The 21762-nt window shown below is 38.4% G+C and overlaps 1 long non-coding RNA gene across 1 annotated transcript; it reads left to right on the top strand.

Annotated features, from left to right (window-relative positions):
- The first annotated feature begins 1749 nt into the window (after nucleotides 1-1749).
- On the top strand, nucleotides 1750-7368 carry LOC139721393 (uncharacterized). Its single transcript, XR_011710234.1, has 4 exons — nucleotides 1750-2171; nucleotides 4127-4395; nucleotides 5478-5570; nucleotides 6149-7368. It is a non-coding gene; the product is annotated as an uncharacterized lncRNA (long non-coding RNA).
- The last annotated feature ends 14394 nt before the right edge of the window (nucleotides 7369-21762 follow it).

Raw genomic sequence — 21762 nt, 5'->3', positions numbered from 1 at the left:
AAATAGATGTCGGATATTAATTTTGCTCTGACGTTCGGAAATGAACAACAATAATATTCAACTCCATAGATCACTGTAGATAGTAAAATAAATACCGGATGTTCACGTTCAGGTTTGAAATAAATAGCAATAACAGATCAGCTGCGGAAGATGCTAAAATAAATGTCGAATGATCCCTTGCCCTTTGACGTTCGGAAATGAATAACAATGATATTCAACCCCGAATGATGATTAAATAAATGTCGGATGTTTGCTTTTACTTTCGAAAGTAAATAGCAATAACATTCGGCTAAGGAAGATGCTAAAATAAATGTCAGATGATTGCTCTTGTATACGTTCGGAAGTGAATAGCAGTAATATTCTGCTCCATACGATGCTAAGATGAATGTCGGATATTTGCTATTACATTTCGAAATGAATAACAGTAACTTTCAGCTGCGTTTGATGGTAAAATATTTAAAGGACATAAGGATTGAGAGAATGCAGCAATATTAGTAGAACACATCAGTGAAAGTTTGAGGAAAATTGGACAATCTGTTCAAAAGTTACGAATATTTTAAGTATCTGCGCAGTCACTGCTGGAAGAGAAGACTACTACAGTGTATGATGTCACATGCGTACAACTATATAAGGAAAATAAAAAGAGAATTTCACAAAACTTTACTTTATTAATAAAGTGCACATTTCTTCGACTTGCTGCTGACGTATGTTAAGGGTAAACTATTCCCCCTGCCTTCTGAAAGAGAGAAGTGGAGTGTTCTTTTGTTATGCAAAAAAATTGAATATGTTGAATTTTCTTTATTCTTTCTTTATATCGTTGTACTCATGTGACATCACAAGCCATGGTATACTCTTTTCATCCAGCCGTGACTGAGCAGAAACTTCAAAAATTCATAACTTTTTAACGGATTGTCCGATTTTGCTCAAACTCTCACTGATGTGTTCTACTAATATTGCTGCGTTCACTCAACCCACATGTCTATGAAGGTGAACTTGTCCTTTAAAGTCTGATGTCTGCCTTGACGTTCAAAAATGAAAAACAGTAAAATTCGGCTCCGTACAATGCTAAATTGTCAGGTAATTCATTTCACTTTCGGAAGTGGACAGCAATAACATTCGACTCCGTACGATAATAAAACAAATGTTGGATGTTTGCTTTTTTAATTTTAAAATGAATAACGGTAATATTCTGCTCCGTACGATGCTAAAATGAATAACAGATTATTGCTTTTACATTTGGAAATGATTAACGGTATCAATCGGCTCAGTTAGATGCTACAATAAATCGGGGATGTTTGCTTTCACGTTCAGAAATGAATAAGGATAACATTCAGCTCCGTAACATGCGAAAATGAATGTCAGTTCTTTGCTTTTACATTTGAAAAAAAAAACAATAGTAACATTCGGCTCCGTATGGTGTTAAAATACTAGTAAATGTTGGATAATTGCTTTTACAATCAGAAATGAATAACGGTAACTTCCAGCTCTTTATAATGCCAAAACAGATGTCGGATGTTCACAAATGTCTGCAAATGCTCCCACTCTATCGTTTCAAACGTAAGTTTTGACCACCTAAATAGGCATCAACTTTTATAATAATCTATAAGCCTATTTGCTAAATCTTAGAACTCAGAATAACGGTAAGATGATTGAATTTTCTCTTCATTTATTTTAGACATGGGTACATGTATCACTTGAGTAATACTTAATATTTCATTTTCTATGTTCAGTAGGACCGATTTAGTATTTATGTTTTTCTTGATTTTTTTTTCGGGCCACCAGATTTTACTTTCGGGCCACCAAAAAATAAAAATTAATGATTTTGGTGGCCCGATCGGGCCACCAAAAATAAAAGTTAGTGTCGAGCCCTGCCATAGCCATATACCAATTATAGTCCCCTTCGCTCTGCCATCCCCTGGCCGTGCGCGCCAAAATTAAAAAGCACAGCTCGTACGTTAACCGCCAGCGCGCGGTATGCGCAGCGCAGTGCCATTGTTCGAATTGTAACCGTTAGATGTCCCCAACGCAAGCGATCTAAGGACACGTCTCGAAAGATCGGAGATTGAATGCCAAATTTGGAGACTGGAAGTGGAAAGGTGAACTGCATAAAAGCATCTGTTCGCTGAAGAGGCCGGTTTCATCAAAGAACTAACAATTCCACGTCAAATTCGGTAAGAATTTATTTGATGCCTGTTCTCCATCCACTCGCACTCGGCAAATATTCTTTTTACTCCCACAGTCCCATATATGATTTTCTGTGTTGGTGCTTAACTGCGACCAGCAGCCCCATGCATACACTATGCGTATGGGCTGCTGGTCGCAGTTAGTGCTTAAATTGGTAACCAACATAGATGTGGGGGCAGTTTCTGTCAAAATGAAATCACATTCTGCAGTAATTTACAGTGCAACTGCAAGTTTATAAGCCCGCTTACGCAGAAATAATCGACTTAAGTGATCAAGATCGGTGTGTTGAATATGCAGGCTATACATGTAGATGCGGAATAGTTGTGCGCTAAGGGGCACGCAACTCATCACCCGCGCGTGCAGCTCCCATAGACAAAGCACGTATACTCTAACCAGTTGTCGATTTCTCACAAGGTTTTATTGCGTGAACTGTTCGAAATGGTCAAGACAGACATTTTACTGTAAAATACGAAATTTGAGCTTCATTTGCAGATTTTTTGTGTGTGTCATCCGCTCGGTGAGAATGTGTACGGTGATTTGTGGGATGAATTGTGATTCTGGTGCAAGGATTAGGTGCGAAAGACCTCGATTATTCGATTACGAAAATAGCGTCCGGTAATACAATGCGATTTTGCACCGCGCAAAAAACCACTATTTTTAGAGGGGTATGTTTGAAGCATATTTTCTAAAAACTGGAACGAAGAAATGACGTAAGTTGGCTGAATTCGTAATTTCCATGAGTCTGTGAATAAGTGGTGTTGTTTTTAGCCGAAATTTCATTCTATGAGTACGGAATTCAAAGCCACAAAACCGATGTAGCTCGTTAGCTGGTTAGAAGAAAATGCAACCTTAGATCAAAGGAAACAATATTCTAACTGGAATCGGCTCAGGACTGTGCTTGACAGGATTGTGCTTGTTAGGACTTGCAAGATTCTTCCTAAATTTTGCCGTAATAATCAAGATCTACTGTGGCATTACAAAATACAAAGACGGAACTTGCAACTACATTGTACATAAGTCATAACATGTGTAACTTAAACAGAAATCCAAGTTCAACATAATTAAGGCTTCACCGAAGGTTTATAGTACTGGCAGGATATTATTCATTGTCACAATTAATCTATTGTTGTTGACACTGTCAATGACAATGTTACAATTCTTACAGACAAGGACAAGGTCAGAGCCCATGGCCCATATGGAACACGAAGCAGTCTAACCCATGCATATTAGTGTGTTACAGCCTGTGAGTATGAGGCTGTGTGTACTCAAGAAGATTGCATGTTCATATATCAGTTGTCAGTGATAATGATAAATGAGTGACATTGCGATTGCGAAATAAATAATATATCATGTTATCCTGCTACATGTATTTGTCTAAATGAAGCCTTTATAGTGTTCATTGTTAAAATCTATTTTAAAAATGAATTCTCTTTAACTTTGTTGTCATGCAAGTATGTGGTGATGTTTCGTGGATAAAAAGGAGGAACTGGAAACATAACACCCTAGAAATGTCGAATGCAAATTTAATACTAATTAAACATAATGCTACTACTATTTATGTGCAGAATACTGTCAAATTTGCATTTGGATTTTGGAGGAGGCCTATTGTCACATTGCCGATTCAAAATGTTTTCGTTAATATTGGTTCTCTATAAGAATTCTTGCAATCTGCATTGATTTATATAATGAAACTTTAGATAAGTACAATTCAACAATTTTGGATTGAACAATGTTAGACACTGCCTTCCAATGTTGATTGAGGCTTTTAAGAAATTTATAGAGAACACGCAACTTTATAAAAATACAGCACATGAAACAAATTTACTTTTGCTGATGTGGCAATTTAAATGCAGGAAGTGGCTTTTTTTTCAAAACTCATACTTTCCAGTGAAGTAATGAAATCGTTTTTGTCAATTTGTTTGTTTTAATTTCATATTTAAAGGTATGGCTGCTAGCAGTGAGCATGAAAAGTGCTTGTAGGAATGGAGGGCGACTGGAGGAGCCATGACATGAACTACACTTGTCGGCAACAAATGGGAGCTTCGTACGTGTACGTAGGGCAGAACTGATGCGAGACACATGTACCAGCCTGCCCTACCACTCATGTTGAGAAAGGCACATGTATGATGATGACCAATGCTCCCTCTGAGCCCCTGACCCTGAGTCCTGGAGGCTGGACATCATGACTTGTTTGGGTTTTGTACATCACAGGTATGATACCACACGAGCACCCATAATTCATCACCATCAATTACAATTCCGGGGGCGGGGGGCAACTGCCATTGCAACGTGGACACCATGCTCGTTCATGAACTTTCAAAATGGACCCTAAATGAGTACCGGTAATGACCCTTCGATTTTTTCCACCGTATGAAGTATTCGTATTCAGATTTTCATGAGTTGTAAAATATATTCCCTGAACACATATCGAGCTATTGAAAAGCGAACCCTTTTTTCAAAATTTCTGTGATTTTGATACCCTTTCTACTGTTCGCGCATGCATTGCCTGACCGTGAAAAAAAAACCTTTTGCATGTTTTGTTGAATGAGCATGGTGTCCACCTTTCAGTGGCAGTTGCCCCCCCCCCCCCCCCCCCGAGAGGGACAATTTTACATGTTTAAAAAAAAAAAAAATCTATTGACAACATATACAGTAATGACCGTGGTAGTACGTAATATAAGCATAAAATCGACATGCAAAATTTGCATTTGATTTGACCCTCAAGAGGCAAATAAGTGCACTTATGACTCTGTATTTTGCAATATGCTAGGATTCACATCATTTTCAGTGAAAGAGCATTTGAGTTCAATTAATATTCAACAAAAATATGTGCAGAATAGATTAATTCATTTTTTTTTTTGGTCATACATGATGTACAATGTATTCATATGATGGAAATGTGTTATGTGAAGCTTGCTTTCAACTTGCTTGATTTTCACCACTTTTATACTCCAAAAAGTGTGCCTATAATTTGATTTAAAGAGACTGTAGATATGAATTTTAGACTGATATTTGTAATAGAAAATGTATTGTTTTCTGTAACTTGCTTTTTATTGCTTAATGAATACATGGATCTTTGAATCGTTAGTTTTTTTTTATTGAATAGAAAGGGAAAAATATAAGCCTCTAAAGCTTAATTCATCTTCCAATATTTCTTGGAAAGTGATCCATAGCCCATGAATCACTCTCCATTGCTCACAAGAAATATTGGTAGATGAATGGCACTTGTGTACTGTCTTGTGTGGTCTCAGTCACAATTTGGATCACCTTTTTCACTTTTATCTCTGGCACAGAAAATCATGAAATAGCCACCAGGAGGTGTCAAAAGGCAACAGATTAGGTGTGGATTCCATGTTGGAGGCAACCATCAGCAATAGAAGAATCAGGTGATTATCACATTACTGATTCTAAAGCACAAAGATAGTTTTGGTAAATCTGAAAAGTTTTCACAAATTTCCTCTCCTTGCAAAGTCAGATCATTATGAAGAGTATTTAAGCCAATGAAAACATATACTTTTGTGTGAAGATTGTAGTAACTAGAGAGTACCAAGTCATCCATTTGGATGATCAGTTTGTCCTACCTTGATAGGATCAAATTCATTAACTGCATAATGGCATTTGAGGAATATTAAGAAAAAAAAATCCACCTTACTTTGAGAATTTTCCGTGCCTGATTTGAGCAATCAGTTTTTGCCTTTGCTCCACAACACTTGCCCGACTTTGACTTGCCCAGGGCAAGCGGGCACATGCTTACCTAGCACCTTGCCCTAGAAAATTAGCAATGATGGGTAAGAAGAGTAATGAATATGTTAACTTAGATGAGCATTAATTTTGTGACTCATGTTAAATTGACCCAAAACTCTTGTGTTGATACTCAGTATATGGCTAAGATGTAATTTATAGTAGCAAAAAGAAGTTCCACCAGTATTTCAAATCTTCATTTCACATCCCCTTCTTTTCCCAGCACTCTAAGTCCAGCAACCAGCTGTGGCATCCCCAACATGACTGGTCATTTCAGGATCCAGAGCAAGCCCCGTAACAAAATTCGCAAGTAACAAGCTAGCTTTACTCAGCACCCTGTACTAGCTGTATCTTGTCTCCAAGGAAGCATCCAATGGAAATTACTACGTCAGTGTGGAATAAACAATTTTGCAAAAAGGCTGGAACAAAAGTCAACACCCACAACCTATTGTAGTTAGCACGTCTACTTGTGTGTGGTTTCCCAATAGGGAGTTTAAGATTTCAGTGAACATGCACTAGTGGACGGAGTCGAGATCATGTCTGCCTGCAACGAAAGGGCTACTGCGCATGTGCCTCACTCTCAACAGTACGTCGATGTGTTCACTCCTTACCCGCCAATTTCACGTCATCTCAGACGGGTGAACGTCGTCCACTGCACCATGTAAACGTAGCCTTAAATGACGCCATCGGTTCATGTCGACTACAACGTATGTCAAGGTGCAATCTTAACTCCCTAATATACAGTCAGTGAAATGCGGACTTCTACGCCTGTCATATGGCTCTCACACGCCACATCGCAGCAGGTATACAACCAACACAGAGCAGTTGAGACCACTTCTGTGCTCTTGCTTGCAGCAGCTCAGCCGCTGCCCCGGCGAATTGCCAATGTTACAGTGTGAAAATTCGGACATCTACAGATTGTCAATCGTATGATAAGCTTTTTATGAGAGGCTTTCAAAATGTTTGATACACGTGGATATTTTATCAAGCCAAAAATTGGAAGTTTGTATCAGAGCTTTGGAAGGTGAAACAGTAACAGAGTATATCAGCAATAACATGAATTCTATGCTCAGTCTTGTGGAGAACCACCATTTCATGTTCTGAAATTGTGGGTAATCACCCCCCTCCAGTGACATTGGGGGCAAGGGGGTATACAGTTTTTAAAATTATATTTTATTATTGTCTAAAGTAAGCATGGCTAGATTTTCCCTTTTCATTTTTAAAAAGCAGAAAATTCTGTAAAAACAAAAAACAAAGGAAAATAGGAAATGTGCAAAATTTGTACGAATTTGTGTCATGGATATCAATTACATCATTTGGAAGATTTTTTTTTTCTACAGAAAACCTGAAGGAGTTCTATTTTTCATTGATTTTAGATGAAATTCCAACTTTCCCTAAAATTCATAAGAAATTTGCATATTGAAATCCAAATGTTGAAAATACTGGTCTTTTTTTTTTTTTGAGGGGGGTGGTTAAATTATTCTACTCTGTATGTGTAAATTTTCAGGTCTTTCAGTTGATTCTAGTAAGCAATATACTAGTTAGACCTTCAATACATGTGCTTGGAAACTGCTATGTTAACAGCAAAGTGTATTTTTAAAAATGTTTTCCTTTTTTCAAGATATAGAATGTATGTGTTTTTCTTGTGTTCATGATTGAATTATGTAAATACGTTTCTAATCAACTTGTGTGTATTTAATTTTTTGATGCAGTATTGTAGTCTTTGTCTTGTGTTAGTGATTGAGTGTTAGTTTATGAGGTGGTTTTGACAGGTGTAGTTGTAAGACAAGTATGCTCATTACACTGAGTACTGTAAATTATACATTAATATACTGTAACCATAGAACAATCTGTCTTTTTGATGCATTAATGCTGTCCCACTCATTTTACATGATAAATAGAATTTAAAATAAAACAATTATTGACACCGTAATGATATCACACAGACATCTTTGTGAACATTTATACATTTTAAAATGTTTTCAGAGTATTACGACTTATTCTGACCAGTAACACATCTTAATGAAGTCTTTTCATGACCAGTAACATGTCCAAAATATGCCGTAAAGGCGTCTTGTCATGACTTGTAACAGGTCTTAAATACATCTTAATGACGTCTTTTCATGCCCATTTAAATGTGTGAATTATGTTTTAAACATGTCATACAATGTATTATGGTCAGTAACTGGTCTTAAAGACACCTTGTCATGACCAGTGACAGCTAAGAATTACGTCTTTAAGACGTCATATTATGGTCAGTTACTGGTCTTAATAACATCTCAAATACGTCATTTCATGACCAGTAAGACGTCGTAATGACGTAAAAATATGACGTCATCACGACGTCTCGCGTTGGTGCAAGTTTGCGCCGTTATATGACGTCTTTACGACAACTTACTGGTCAGGAAAATACGTCTTTAAGACGTTTTTAAGATGTGTTTCTGCTATTAGGGATATAACCACCATACACCATATAACCACCATACATCTACCACAAAATCACCATGCTTTTACCACACAGTGCTTCTATGGTAGATGTATGATGGCGGATATATGGTGGTTATATGGTAGATGTACTGTTATATGGTGCTTTTCGGGATATGGTGGTTATATGGTACATGTATGATACCGCTATGGTAGATTTATGGTGGGTATATGGTGCTTCTGAGGTAAATGTATGGTGGCTATATGATAGATATATGGTGGTTATATGGTAGATGTATGGCTGTTATATGGTGCTTTTTGGTATATGTATGGTGGTTATATGGTACATGTATGATACTGCTATGGTAGATTTATGGTGGGTGTATGGTGCTTCTTGGTATATGTATGGTGGTTATATGGTACATGTATGATACCGCTATGGTATATATATGGTTCTCCTATGGTAGATGTATGATGTTTTTGTGGTAGATTTATGGTGGGTATATGGTGCTTCTGTGGTAGCTATATGGTAGATATATGGTGCTTTGCTGTATGGTGTATGGTGGTTGTATGGTAAATATGTGGTGCTTCTGTGGTAGCTGTATGGTGGTTATATGGTGCTTTGCTGGATGGTGTATGGTGGTTGTATGGTAAATATGTGGTGCTTCTATGGTTGCTGTATGGTGGTTATATGGTAGGTATCTGGTGGTTATATGGTAGGTATCTGGTGCTTCGGTGGTAGGTGTATGGTGGTTATGATGGTAGGTACATGGTGCTACTGTGGTAGTTATATGGTAGGTATATGGTGCTTTGCTGGATGGTGTATGGTGGTTGTATGGTAACTATATGGTGCTTCTGTGGTAGCTGTATGGTGGTTATATGGTAGGTATATGGTGCTTTGCTGGATGGTGTATGGTGGTTGTATGGTAAATATGTGGTGCTTCTATGGTTGCTGTATGGTGGTTATATGGTAGGTATCTGGTGCTTTGGTGGTAGGTGTATGGTGGTTATATGGTAGGTACATGGTGCTACTGTGGTAGTTATATGGTAGGTATATGGTGCTTTGCTGGATGGTGTATGGTGGTTGTATGGTAACTATATGGTGCTTCTGAGGTAGCTGTATGGTGGTTATATGGTAGGTATATGGTGCTTTGCTGGTTGGTGTATGGTGGTTGTATGGTACTTATATGGTGCTTCTGTGGTAGCTATATGGTGATATATGGTGCTTTGGTGGTGGTGTATGGTGGTAATATGGTAGATGTGTGGTAGTTATATGGTAGGTATATGCTGCTTGCTGGATCTGTATGGTGTTTATATGGTAAATTTATGGTGGTTCTGTGGTAGATGTATGGTTAACAATATATGGTAAGTGTATGGTGGTTATATGGTAACTGTATGGTATTTTTTTATGGTAGATGTATGGTAGCATAAATTTGCATAAATTTGTCCCAAAAATGTAAATGAGATGTATGGTATTTGTATGGTATATGTATGGTATATGGATGGTACATGTGTTATGGTATGTGTATGGTATATGTATGGTACATGTGTATGGTGTATGTATGGTATATGGTACTTGTGCTATGGTATTTGTGATGTATTCATATGGTATAAGTCTATGATACCATACAATACCATTGTATGGTATGGTACCATACATTGTATGGTATTTTTATGGTATACCATAGCAATTTTTTTTGTAAGGGAACAAATTTATATTTTGGTTTCGCATGTACAATCCTATATTTTAACTGCTAGAAAAAAAATGGGAGTTGTCTTTGTAAATGATTTCGTTCATGGTCTAGGGCATTAACCCAATTGTTTGTAAGTTAGGCCTAAACACTTCTACTGTCAGGGTAAACAGACGCGTTTACTTTCAGAACGCCTCATAAACACGTTCTACACACCGCACATGTTTAACATAAACACTGTGATCCACGTACAATGTACTTTACAAGTCAGCACACTCCTGAGCACTGTAGAACGCATCACAAACACTTCGCGTACTATACACAGTACATGTTTATATCGCGCACGTACATCCTCAACACGTAATGGCCGGTATGCGCGCTACACACAGTGCGCTGCACGTGCCCGTACCCTCGTACCCTGTTTGAGAACGGCCAGGTACTGCTCAGTGCATTTTGGCGGGAAAAGCGCATACTTTACACACCGTCCGATTGGCTGGGATCGAGCGCTATACTTAGTGCTTGTAATGGACTGTGTATGTCGACTGCGCATGTGCAGGGAATATATCGTTTGCATTTTGGTTTGCATGCGCAATGCATGCATTATGCGCGTTGCGCTGAGCTAGCTACTCCGATCCTCTCTATCCTCTACATCAGACATCACACACTAGCAAGCCGTTTGAGTGCATAGTCACACGTCCCACGGAACGGAGAAATGGAGTGGAACTCTGATTGTCTAACATTTTTGTTGGAGAAACGTTAATAGAACCCCACTTCTGACCAGTCTGGCGGGTAGTCTGGCCCAGCACAGCATGAAAGAGGTAAGCTATGAAGTTCGAAATATGTTAGTAAACTGTTAATGGCATAATTTCCTGTCATAAAGAAGGTCTAAAATAATCGATCTATAAATCGAGTTTCGGAATTTGCAAAAGTGTTCCAGACAAACTTAACGTTAGGCCTGAGTGTAACGTTAGAATAGAAAACTGTAACGTTAGATTTCAAACGTTAACGGTTAGAATCTAACTTTCTTGGATCTTGGATCTCCCAATACATATCCTGTGGAGTTTTGACTGGAGGTTGCGTATAAACCGTTAGACTTAACCCCTTAGAGGGTGGACTTTACAGAGAGAGGATGAGAGGGAAGCCGTGTCATCAAACAGGGCATGTTTAAACGTGTATTGAATAGGGGGGTCCTTTTGGGAAATAGTACATTGCAAGTAGGCCTACGTATTTTACGTCATTAGTACTAGTAGTACATGGGGCCAAGTTGTTCCATGCTTTTACAGTGCATGGAAAAAAAGAAAACTTGATGTGTCTACTAACTAGTTAGACGGATTCTAACTGTTAAGTGTTAGTTCTAGTATTGTAACGTTAGACATCAGATGGAAGTTTGATCTATCACAAACTGCTTGGATCTTGGTAAACGTTAGACCCTACAATGTATGTCCCCTTCTTTCCCTTGTGAACTTGTTTCTAACGTGTTAGTCTAATAATCTCAATGGTACTGACTACTACTGACCCATATGTAGTGTTACAGGTGACCATGGAGGATCTTAGTTGTAGGCCCTAGTAGAACTCTAGAATCTAGTTAGACTATGTAACTGTTACAGCCTTACTGTAGCGTTAGACCTAACATATTAGAACAATATTAGGTGTCTACTTCCCTTTATACTTATAGCCCCGTATATAGGCATGTGAGTTGATGTAACGTTAGATCTACCGTTTTAGATCTAACCGTTATTGTTAGAATCTACCTCTCGTCTGTCTTTCAGAGGGATCCAGTTTAATTAATTGAGAAGATGCGTCACACTATCACTAGTCTAAACTAAACCATGGCTAGACCTCCCTTTAACCTCAGTTAACGTTGTTGGTTACAAATCTTGCTGCCTGTCTTGGCACCTTTTCTAAATTTAAAACTTGTTTGGATGTTTTTTACTGTATTTGGGTCCCATGGCCATGCCTGCATGGATGCCGAAGCATCCGATGCCGAACTTACCCCCGAAGCACGTTAACGTACTTTCTACACTAGACTTCACCTAGTCGTGTTAATAGGGTCTAACATGAGTTAACTGTTACTCTAGTCGGGTACCGCTCTAATCTAACGTTACAGTGTTAAGTGTTAAAAGGGTTAGGCCTAACGACAACGTTAACACGGTTAGACAACGGTCTATAACGTTAGAATAGGGCCTAGATCTTGTCTATAGCGATAGGAGTCTACTTAGCTATAGAACTACAGTACAGTTTAATAGGCTAGGCTACTAACACTACACTACAGTTAAGTTAGATCCTAACGTTTTGTTAGGCCTTGCTTAGCTATAATAGCCTAACGTTATTTGTTAGGACTCGAGAGTCTAACTTTAGCCTTTAGGTAGACTCAACACGTGACTTAGATTTTCTAGGTCATGATTGTTAGAAATGTTTAAGTCTAACACCCTTGCTAACACAGTTAACGTTTTGTCATTAGATTAGACTCATGTTAGAGTTCTAACGTTACTTCTAACGACGTTAACGTTAGTGTTCTACTACTACATTGTACTATCTAGACTCTACTTTACTTTAGGCCTAACATAAATGTTAAGCCTAATGTTAGGGCCTAGCTAGGTCTACTCGTCTACGTTAGGCCCTAGAGGCCTATAGGCCCCTACCGTAATACTTTAAAGTCAGTGTCTATCAACTTTGTTACAGATCATAGCATATATCTAGACATCTTAATAAAGCAAGAGGATCTAATGTTTTGATACTACTTGGGCCTAACCTTAGACCCTATTAGGTCCTACTGTATTATGATAATGTGTTACCGTCGGCATTAGATGTTAGAGCTAATATTTTAGGCTTAACGTTAGATTCTAACGTTCTTGTCGTTAGGCCCTAGACTGCGTCTATAAATTTCTAATGTTAGGGCCTAACTTGTTACATAGAAATAGGCTCTAAGTTACTTGGTCTAACCTTAGGGTCTAAAGATTTCTAACTCACTGTAACTTCAAAGCCTAACGTTAGGCCTATACTAACAATGTTAGAGCCTTAGAGGTACTTTAGTACTTAACTAACATACATAGATAGGTCCGACACTCTATAAGTATAAAACAGTAGGTGTTCGTAGGTAGTTCGTGACTGTGTCTAAGTTAAGTCAGGCCTAGCTGTAGATTAGGGTTAAAGACAACGTAGTCTATCAAGGTCGTGGTGTAGACTCTAGGCCCTACTACTAGGCCTATACTACTAGTATTTCTACTTAGTAGTGGAGAAGTAGTAGTAGTTGGTACTAAAAAGTTAGTACAAGGCCCTAGGCCTGCGTCTAACGTTAGTCTAGACCTTGGTCTAACAAAATTAGGGCCTAGGCCTAACGTTAGAAGTATTAGAATTTTAGGTGTTGTAGAAAATCCTTATTAGGGGCCCTGCTACAATTGCCTTTCACTAAATTCCAGCTTCCTGATTATCTTTACAAACAGCTAGACGAGCAGCAATCTTGACTAGGAATCCAGGGAGCACAAAGGTCAACATCGGCATTGCATCATCATTATTTTCATCCATCAAGATTCCCAGAGAGGCAAGACACGGTCTAGATTTCTACAGCATACAGGGAAACTTCAGCAAGGTCAGGTCTGGTCTGGATTTGGTTGAACCTTGAAGCTAGCTGATCGGGAAACGCCACATCCACGCAGGTATAACTTTCAATTCTAAAGTTTCCTTGAATCACTGTAGTTTAAAGAGATCTTTTACCCAGTCAAGTCTCTATAGACTGTACAGGGGTTCTAGTGTAAAGTGTACATTTTGCAGACCATTTGTTGGGCAAAGTTTTTGCTGAAGTCACAGGTTAGCTGTAAAATTTGTGCATCCCGTAAAGATATAAAATGTTCCATGTAGACCTACAATTGTATGTTACCTTTTTGTTTTTATGCCTCCGCCAACGAAGTGGCCGGAGGCATTATGTTTTTGGGTCGTCCGTCCGTCCGTACGTACGTACGTCCCGTTTTGTTTTTGTCGATATCTCAAGAACCGTGTGGTGGTTTTACATCAAACTTGGTATGAGGGATCCTGGGGGGATAATACTTTGTTTGGATTTTAAGGTCACAGGGTCAAAGGTCACAGGTTATTTTGTGAAAAAAAAGGTTGAAAAATTCATGTTTTTCTCCATATCTCGCAAATGGTTCAAGGTATCTTCATGGAACTTAGTATGTATGCTTGTTCCAATGGGCAGTGATTATCTAAGGAAGTTGGGGGTCATGGTTCAAAGGTCAGAGGTCAAGGTCAACTCCTCAAAATATCACTACTTTCCTCGATATATTTATGCAATGCCTGAAGGTTTTTTTTTTTTTAACTTGATGTTGTATGTATTACCCAATTATATTCTGTGGGAAGTTTCTTGCCAAAAGGTCAAAGGTCAAGTGAAAGTGCTGAATTGCACTTTTTCTTCCATATATCAAAAGTAACTCAAGGTATCATCATGAAACTTACATATTTATGCGTGTTCAACCTAACAGTGATTATCTTTGGAACTGTGAGGTCACAGGCCAAAGGCCAGGTTTAGATAATGCTATTTTCCCATTTGATACTGAAATTATACTTTTTCTCAATACCTTTAAAATTACTCAATGCATAAACTTATAAAAGGGTCAAAAGTCAAGTAAAAATCATCAGTTCCCCAAATAACTGCACTCTGACATTTTACTCATTCATTCAATTGAACCTAGTTCTAGGAAAGTGAACATTTAGCACATTTGTGTCAAACCTGTCATTTTAATATTTTGCCAATTGTGTGAAATTTACTTGTCATCACACATTGTCAAGACATTGTACTATAGACCTATTAGGAGGACCATGCATTATGGCGGAGGCATATCAGTCGCCGTAATCCTTCAGAGAACATAAATTTTGTAAAAACATGTTGTGTTACACAAATCTCAAGGAAAATGTAGACTGTCCTCACTGTGTTTTGCAAGTTTTCCTAGCAGAAACGTACATGTACACCGTGTAATTCATTTGATTTCACAAAATTTGAAAATAATTTCACCCATTCTATACAATACATTTGAATGTATTGCCTTTCAGAATAACAGAGTTGGGACTCACAGTAAACACAATGGCCGATTTTATCTATTTATCTATTTTTTTTTGGGGGGGGGGCATAAAAGTAATTATGAAGTCATTTAGGTGCTAATTCTGGTCTATAATACCATACAATCAAGCCCACCTTTACAATGATAGGCTATCATGTAATGATGCACCTTGACCAACTTAATTCTTGTATGTACATACATGCAAGTGGTACGGTACTATGTAGCCTATACACTGTCTTTAACTGAGGTTTAACAGTCGTGAATTTGTCATTTAAATTTGCATCTAGTCATAACCTCATAGACATACGTTGTACTTGACTGATTTAAAGGGTAGTATAGTTTTGGTTGTGACAAAACTTTAGGTTTCTAACATTTTTGGTGAGATAATGAGAAAATATGAAAAATCATGTAATTTCTAGAGAAATCAAATATTAATTTGATGAAAACTGTATTTGAAATGGTTGAGACCAAAAAAAAAAAAATGCATGGACCACATGTCTTTTACTAAGATCTTTTTGTTTTACTTTATTTCTTGATGTCTCAGCCTTGCAAAGCCGATTTTCACCACATGAAATTGGAATTCCTCGTAGAATAGTATTGTCTATTTCGTAGGATGGGTGGTGTCTTGGCATCTCCCAAAAAGTTAAAAGTCCTATATCTTCAATCTCCACCAATTCTATACCATCCCTTTAAGTGATAGTATTGATTCAAAAAAAAAAAAGAATAACATGTGACTTGTTCATGAACTGCATTGTTTTGTTTTGTTTTTTAATGTACAGGGTATACCAAGAATATGAGCATCCACACATAGTGTACTACCTAGAGATTGTAGAAAGCACAGCATAATTTGTTTGCAAACATGTGGCAGTGCTCTATGTGCTATTTTTCATGTAGATCATCTGAACCAATCAAGTTCGAGAGGCATATTGTAAGATCACACAAACATGATCCCAACTTCATCGCAACATGTTCTGTGGGAATTTGCAACTATGCAACCAAAAGTTGGGGTGCATTTCGAACACACATGTGGCGTAAACACAGGCTGGGTGATGAGGAATCAGATGAAGATCAGCTAAATGGTTATGAAAGTGGTAGCTCCTCTGGTGAATCTGATGGAGATAGACATATACTTGATGACCAAGTGCTTGTGCAAAAAGTGGGAAAATATTCTTTATCACTCCAAGCACAACATGGTCTTACAGATAATGCACTAAAATCAGTTCTATCTGGAACTTCTTCTTTCATCAAGGATGTTATCTCAGCTGCTCAAAGAATTGTACAGAATGCACCTGCAGAGGAAGCTAATGACACTTTACGTGTTTTGGCAGAGACAGTTGAGCAAGACTTCCTTGATTTCCAAAGTAGTCACAAACGAATGACTCTGTATGGAGATGTATTTGGCTATGTTAAGCCAGTTGGAATCACTCTTGGGAACAAGCTGAAAAAAGTCAAAGGGCAGATTAAGAGAGTATCTAGAATAGGCTATTACATCCCATTCTTGGACACCTTACAGCAACTTCTGAATCTGCCAGAAGTACAGCACTTTGTTACACATCCACATCAAAGTGTGAGTGACATGATGTATGACGTCTGCGATGGTACTGCTGTTAAGAATCACAATATTCTTGGCCAAAACCCAGCAGCGCTCATTTTCATAGTCAATTGTGATGACATAGAAATTGTTAATCCCTTAGGAGTCCACACAAAAAAAACACAAGTTGACTATGTTCTACTGGACCCTTGCAAACATTCCTCCCGAACATCGCTCCCGGCTTACTAGCATGCAGCTTCTTGCTGTTGCAAAGACGGAGGATCTTAAATTTGGTCGAATGGGACGTATGAAGCTACTCCAGAACTTCATCAATGCTATCAATGCATTGCAAAGTAGAGGTGTGCTGCTTCATGTCAATGGTAGACAACAGCTTTTTCAGGGATTTTTGGCCATTTTCCCTGCTGATACCCTTGCTGCTCAGTGGATAGGAGGGTTCAAAGAAGGCGTTGGGTTTGCATTCAAACCTTGTCGCACATGTGATGTTGCTCATGATGCCATGAAGAATGTTCTGCAAGAAAGCGATGTTAGATTGAGAAATGAAGACGCTCACAGGGAACGATGCAGGGACTTGCAGAATCTGAGTCCTGCTGCTTTCAAGTATTGGAGCAAGACGTGGGGGATCACTTCTCGTAGTTGTTTGCTTGAAATAAGCAACTTTCCGATTTGCAGTGCTTTGGTCCATGACCCCATGCATGTGTTCCTTGAAGGGTTAATTCCACATGAACTAAATCTTTTGCTGTGTGACTTCATCGACATCCAAAAGTACTTCACTCTTGCCTGGTTGAATGGTAAGTTGCAAAACTTTCCATACACTTACTTGGAGGAACAGGCAAAAGTCTTGCCACTGAGCAGAAATCACCTTCAGGGGAACCTTCAGATCAAGCAAACTGCAGCTGCTATGCATAATCTATGCATGATTCTACCCTTCATCATTGGGCCCGTTGTGCCCAAAGAAAACAGGAAGTGGAAAAACTTTCTTTGCCTTGTACATATCATGCTTCTCTGTTTCAGTCCATGTGCTGATCGGAACACAGTTGGCCAGCTCGAGCAGATGATTTACACTCACCATTCTGTATACAAAGAAGAGTATCCACGTGCACCTTTCACCCCAAAGATGCACTACTGTGTCCACCTTCCTTCTCAGATATTGAAGTATGGTCCGGCTAGATTTCATTGGTGCATGCGGTTTGAAGCCAAGCACATGCAAACAAAGGGAAGAAAGTGGAAGAATTTCAAAAATGTTCCACTGAGTGTTTGCAAGAATCATCAGCTCCTTATGTGTCACATGGTCGCAAATGGTGCTCAGAACTTTCTGTATGAAGGAGACCTTGTGAGTGACGGAAAGGAAGTTATGCTGCATGACAAATTTCCTGATCTTGTGGAACAGTTCTGTACTGAAAGTGGGTCTGAAATTTTCAGAGACAGGGCTACTGTACTGTATGAGACCAAATCTGTGACAATACATGGTCACAAATTTCTGAGTGGATGCTGTCTTCGACTAGGCTACCGTGATGACGAAAGTCCATGCTTTGGTAAACTGGTGGGAATTGCTGTGTTTCAGGGGGAGAAGTATTTCATAGTAGATGAAATGCTTGTTGATCATTTTGAGGAGCAGGGAATGTGTTTCATTGTGAGAAGTTCTGGTCGATGCCTTGTTACGTCATATGCTAACTTAGGTTGCAAGTGGCCACTTAGCTTCCACAGATACTCTGGGCAATGTGCTGTTATCAATCAGTATGCTCACCTGTATAAAACCGGTCTCGGAGGCCCTATATCGGACAGAAAAGGCAATAAAGCACTGCTCAAGAAATTCCATGGTGTTTTCTATCAAGTCTGTACTGAAAGTGACTGAAACTTAAAAGACTAACCAGCTGCTATAGACCATGAAAATATGAGGCAATAAATGGTTGCAAATGTCTAATGTTCAGGGAACGGGGATATGGGCCATGATGATGAAACTGAAATCCCATAATGCTTTGTTGAATTTAACGAAATTTATGTGCTACATGAAAGAAGTAGATGTACAGTTTGTAGATCTGTTTTTAGAGCAGGGAATGTGCTTCAGTGTGAGAAGCTAGTTCTGTTGATGCCTTGTTATTGATGTGTGTACTTCATATGCCTAACTATTTACTTCCACGTGTGGCCACATTAATTCCAGACATGAAGCATGTGGATATTCTGGTCATATTGTCAGTTTATGCTCTCCGGTACATAGTTGTCTATATCGTGTTGATCCCCTTTCTTTTAAGGAACAGCAGACAGATGTACTTTAGAATAGATGCATCTTGGTGAAAATTTGTGATCTTTGATTTTTCTTTTTATTTTTCATTTAGAAATATTTCCTGTATTGACTTTCAGTTTTATGTATCCATCATTGTCTTGCAATATATGTATAGCTTATAAACCAACTTACCGGTAAGCTTTCAAATTATAGACATGGATTATACAGTTAGAGATATTGGACACAAACCTTTTTAATACCCCTACTTTGTATTTCACCTGAAGTCATGCACATTTGCCTGCCCATAGGTTGCAAACATAATGCCTGTTTTCAAAGTGTGGGATCTTGCCAGAGAGAAGAAAGCCATGGTGCTTGCTGGCTCAGTAGAAGAAGTTCTGAGAAAAGGTAATTTCATTTAATTGTATTATACTCTTATTGTATATTCTGTACTAAGCAAGTGAACTTTCATGGTGTACAATATACAGAATTTATCGCGGTTAATTTCTGCATTTTACACTACTTCTGGCTTTTATGAATTCTAAAACTCACAAAAAATATCTTTACAATTTCCTCTGCATATTGTGAATGGGATGATAATTTGCATACTAGTAACACGAATTAAAGCCCAAACAAAGTTCTGGTACGCCTGCAAAAGTTGTCAAATTTCGCTCCCAAATGTGAACGTATGCTTAGGAAATGTGCAGGATAACAATGTTATGACAAGATATTCGATGGGTAACGACGAAAATGCGAAATATTAACCAAAAAGGTTCAGTCTCAGAACTTACCCGAACGGGGTCAGGCTAAACTCGGAGTCGGGGTTAACTCGGCTTCGCTTTGACGGCGGGATGAGTTGTAATGGTTGTCCCTCTGATTGCACAGTGTTGTCCTACGGAGCGGCCTGTATAAACTAGCGCTTCGTGTTCTGGCTACTCGCAGTAATGGTCCGAGTTGTTACAACGCGCGCATCAAAAACCTCTTTTGCGCGCATGCAAAATTAGTGTGCGCCTATCAAGCGCCTCTAAAACAATCAAAGGCGCTTGATAAACAACAACAAAAACTCCAAAGACCGCGCGTCTCAGCAACTGAGGACCGCGCGCTGTCATTTTTGTTTTGTTTGTACAGGATTACGTTAGCACGCACTTTCCTGTCCATTCAGTTAGGCCTCATTTGGTATTATGCAGTGGCCAGTAGAATGTGGCGATCACGAACTGCGTGTGAATTGTCTGAAGTAGGGTCGAATTTTTCCCGAGACCGAGTTAGTCTGGAGCCTTCTGGAATAAAAGTCGGTTTTCCTACTATTATTATTTTTCTCAAAATACTCCAAACCGACTCATCATTCCGCCAAACCGCGTCAGCCAGGTAAGTTTCTTAGTGGACTCTTTCGATATATTGCAAGAAAAAATGAAATGGTGCTAGACGGGTTCTCAAGCATTTACCGAAACTTAGTTTTCACTTTAAAGAACCTGTGAATATTTCTTTGAGCCACTCAGTGCAAAGAATTAACCATCCAAAAGTATTAACGTTAACTGAACATGCTTGCACACACCATTTTCCAGTAGATTGTCTGTTGTGAGTTATTCGTGAAGAGCTCTCCGAGAGGTAGTGTATGGGAGTAATTGAACAGGACTAATTTACAATACCCTGGGAGGGGTAATGCTGCGGTAGTAATTATAGTGACTGTAATTGCTGTATGTCATTAATATTGGATCAATATTGTATTTTTCATTGGTATATGTTGTATTCTTTGTTTGGTACAATGTATATATTTGTTTTTGTTTACCATTTTCTTCTTTGTTGAAATGTTTGAATATGTATATATATGCATGAAAATATATGATATTTTTTTCATTTTTGAAGCCCCATGAGCACCTGTGCGCTATACAAGTAGCCACTATTATTATTATTATTGTTATTATTATTATTTGAGTTGATCTACAATCATCTGGTGCTGCAAAAGCCTACTCCCTAATCATGTATCATAATGCTACCCATTTCAGAGATGTCGAAAGGTATATTGAAGATATATCAAATATTTGCAACCATTTCCTTCATTGTTGCTAGCTTTATTTACTTTATGTATGAAGAGCAGGTAAAATTGGATGTATTTTTGGCATGCTATTCTTATTGATACTTTTCCTTCTATTTAATGTCTCTCTTACTGTCAATGCTACAAAAGTCAATTTGTTTAGTCTTTAAAGTGCGACGTATTGATTATTTGTACTTTCACAGTTTCAACTTAGTCCTGCTGACAGGTCTCTACCTATTTGTCTCTGTAGTAGCAAGCAAAGCTCCGAAGCTTTGGAGTACCTGTTTACAATGTACTTCATCCCCATATGGCCCTATGAAAAAACAGTCTCTGGACTAAAGTATGTGCCGTGATGAAATGATTGAAATAAATTTAATGTTTTAGTTAAATTTAAGTGTTTTTCTTAGTACAGTGTATAATTCTTTTTGACTTCACAGGCGGTGCAAAACTAAACATCAAGCCGACAAAAATAGTTCTGGAAAGAGACGGCACAGAGGTTGACGATGACGAGATCCTTATGGCTGGTGAAGTGCAAAGCCAAGTGCTTGTTCTACTGGAACAAGAGGAGTCATGGTGCAGCAGTCTGCTGACTGCTGCGACGAAATGCGACGCATCACTGTCTCCCGCCCGTAAGGAGATAGGGGAATCCAGTCAAAAGTCGGAAATGCCAAAACAAACCAGTATGTACTTAAGTGATATTTAATACCATAGATTTTCCACAAAATCCAGATTTTAGATACATATGCTTGAAATTCATTTGTTTTGAATTTCGTTTTTTGAATGATAATTAATTCCAAGCTATCACCTTTCCTTACGAAATCCCTGCTCAAATCTAATCAAAAACCGATAGGAAAGCATTATTTGACAAA

This window comes from Diadema antillarum, unplaced genomic scaffold, assembly GCF_040938485.1.
Source record: "Diadema antillarum isolate AM-2024a unplaced genomic scaffold, OU_Dant_1.0 scf00000142, whole genome shotgun sequence".
Lineage (NCBI taxonomy): Eukaryota > Metazoa > Echinodermata > Echinoidea > Diadematoida > Diadematidae > Diadema > Diadema antillarum.
This window is presented reverse-complemented; position numbering and strand designations above follow the sequence as displayed.